The sequence below is a fragment of the Quercus suber genome, unplaced genomic scaffold (genome assembly GCF_002906115.3).
Source record: "Quercus suber isolate HL8 unplaced genomic scaffold, Cork oak 2.0 scaffold_29, whole genome shotgun sequence".
Classification (NCBI taxonomy): domain Eukaryota; kingdom Viridiplantae; phylum Streptophyta; class Magnoliopsida; order Fagales; family Fagaceae; genus Quercus; species Quercus suber.
Genome location: NW_027069494.1, coordinates 1,036,049 through 1,039,209, shown reverse-complemented (window position 1 = coordinate 1,039,209; position 3,161 = coordinate 1,036,049). Strand labels below are relative to the sequence as shown.

The following is a 3,161-nucleotide window of genomic DNA, read 5'->3' as shown; positions in this document are numbered from 1 at the left end:
CACACTCTCTCTCTCTCTCTCTCTCTCTCTCTCTCTCTCTCTCTCTCTCTCTCTCTCTCTCTCTCTCTCTCTCTCTCCATATATATATATATATATATATATAAAAGAGAACGTCACAAACACAAAGTGACAGAGAGTCACAAAGCCAAAAAGCCAAAAAAAAAAAACCACAGGCACAAATTCAATTCACAATCATCAACTCAATTCATCACTCATCAATAAAAACACAAACACCACAAGTCCACAAGCACATATTATTAGATTTTGAGATTCACAAATATTATTAGGTTTTGAAGGAAATGATATATTAAATACTTGTGAACTACAAAGGTGGAGCACTAAAGCTGGGCTAGGCAAATTGAGCAACCGGTGGCAAGATGGGTCTCGCGTGGCCGTGGCAGCTTTGGTGTGGCCGTTTCCCGTTTGGGCATGCAACGCCCACAGTTGACGGGACAAGTCTGCGACTCTACGAGATGGTCTCTCTCACGTGGTGGCAGTGTGAGTACTCTCTAAGTCTCGCCTCTCTCTTTTATTTTCTTTTTTCCTTGTTTTTCTTTTTCACTTGTTCAATTATTCTGTTTGGTTTTGGATGCTGGGTTTTCTTTTTCTTTTTTTTACATTTTTTTAAAGATTTATATGGACTCTTGATTGGCCTCAGTGGGCTGGCTAGCTAGGATAGGATGGTTCATGAAAATAAGGGGGCCCAAGTCATTTTGATAAGGGGGGCCCAAGTCTTTTTTTTTTTTGGAAAATTTACCTACTAATTTTTTTTTTTTTTTGGGCCCAAGGGGGGCCCGAGCCTACTTAGTCCTTGAGAGCGAACATCATTTGTTAAAACTGTCTAAAAAATCTGATAATAAAAAGTCATTAAGAGCAGACACCATTGTTAAAACTCTTTAAAAAAAAAATAAAGCATGAGTTTTTAAAAAATAAAAATAAAGAGTTTAATAAAATAAAAAGTGGTAAAACCGTAAAAGTGAAATTGAGAAGAGAAGGAAAAGCCTATAATTTTAAATGAGTTTTACTAATATATACCCTCATAAGTATACATTAGTAAATTATTTTATAAAAAAAAATTATTAAAAAAAATTACCAATTTTTTTTTTTTTGGACAACTTTTCCCATTTTTCATTAAATATTTCTAAAAGTGGGTGATTTTAACCGGAACCTAAATTCAGGAAGGGTTTTCACTTCTCATACGTTCAGAAGTCAAAAACACAGACATAGTGACATACATCTTCCACAGCCACTGGTGCGATCGTCGTGCTCGGACTGCTCGCCCAGCCACCGGTACCTCGCTGCTGCTGCTGCTGCTGCTGCTCCCCTCTCAGGTATTTCTCTCTTCTGTGTCTCTCTCTCTTTCTGGGTATTGTATAGACAAGTGACAAGTCACAATGCTTTTTTAGAAAGTTAAATTCTAATCACCACTAATATCTCACATCTATTAAATCCTCAAATTTCACCAATTTTCGTTGCACGGTTTTGAGCACCAGATAGTAGACCACGGCCCCAGTTTGAACACCTTATTTTATGTCACTAAATTTGAACACATAAGTATTGTTGGGTGATCTATACATAGGACTGTTTCTATTTCTCAATATTTTCGAATAGATATTTGTAACTAAATTCAAAATATTATATTTGGAAAGCATTGAAAATTAATATCATTCTAAAAATTTGGAGTTTTTTTGTTTCTTGGGTAAATTGGTAGGATTTGATGTCATCATTCTATTTTGATATATATATATATATATATATATATATGCATTTAATAAAATTATACTAATAGTCATTCTATGAACAATATATATACTTTGCTTTGTTTATAAGATGATAATAGTGATTTAGAAAGTCAATATATGATACTAAAAATTTGTTGGGTCATTTAGGTGGGAGATCATAATTCATAAACAATGAAGTCAGATTCAAATAGACTTTCCAAAACTCACTCCCATGGTATTAATTCCAGCAGTTTTAAGCTCAAACAAACTGCTTACGTGTACTGTGCAAAATTTTATCCAAAAAAAAAAAAAAAAAAAAGGAAAGGCAAAAAGTAGAAAAAGGCAAAAAGTTGGCTATTTGATTTTCACATTTTACACTGTGTGTTTAGTTGAAGTGTGAAACAATAATTTTCCAAAAATAAAATTACTAATTACTAGGTGTTCTTGAAAAGATAAGGGGACTAATTTTCCAAAAATAATTTTTACTCAACAAGTCTTCGGACAGACTTTTGTGGAACTCAAGTTTAATCATAAACCACATAATTAATGGTTTTTTTATAGTCCTAATAATAGCTCTTTATCATCAGATTAAGACACCAATCGGTTTTTGGTATAGTCAAAAATTAAATTCTAGATCTCTTATTCAACCACCACATATTTTACCAATTTAACTAACTGGAACCCACACAAGTGGCAATGTTTATATTACACATATTGTACACAAATTTTAGTTCAAAAAAAAAATTGTGTGTAAGGGTTTTGCATTAACAAATACCCTAAAAATAATATTGTTATGTGAATTTTTTTTATTTTAAATATCAAATAAATATATTGATTTCAAATTTTTTATTATAATTTTTTATTGCAAACTTTTTCTTGTTGTTCTTTTAGATACAAAACTACAAATTAAATTTATGTATTTACATTATTAATACATCTTCTATAATTGATAATAGTTATTCCAATATTTAATTTTTTCTTGAAAAAAATCAATTAAAATATAGAAGAAAATTAGAAAAAATTATGTAAGTGATACATATAATTGAGGAAAAAAAATCAATAATTGTTTTATGTTGCAACTCACTTTGGTCGCGATTCTCACAGATGCAGTTAGACGTGCATTTATACATGAGGATGAGTTTTTTGATGAGTAGAACCCAATAAGGATTTAACTGGAGATGTAACTTGATTGTGATTTTGGGTGATTTTGTTATGTATGTAGCACACTCATAGAAGAGGATGACCTACCTAATGAGTCGGAGTTGGTATTTTTTAATCGAAGATCACTACAAAAAAACTAGACTATTGTGGTAGTTTTTTTGCGGCGAGTGCAAAAAACATTGCTATATGTTGCCTATTGCAGCGTTTTTTAGGACTACCGCTATATGTATAGTCTTTTGCAGAGTCCTACAGCGGCGAGACATAAAACCGCCGCCATAT

At 32.0% G+C, this 3,161-nt stretch overlaps 1 long non-coding RNA gene across 1 annotated transcript; it reads left to right on the top strand.

Moving 5' to 3' along the window:
* Nucleotides 1–152: 152 nt before the first annotated feature.
* LOC111994072 (uncharacterized) lies at nt 153–1,995 on the top strand. The gene is made up of 3 exons (XR_010627715.1): nt 153–498; nt 1,179–1,331; nt 1,890–1,995. It is a non-coding gene; the product is annotated as an uncharacterized LOC111994072 (long non-coding RNA).
* Nucleotides 1,996–3,161: the final 1,166 nt, after the last annotated feature.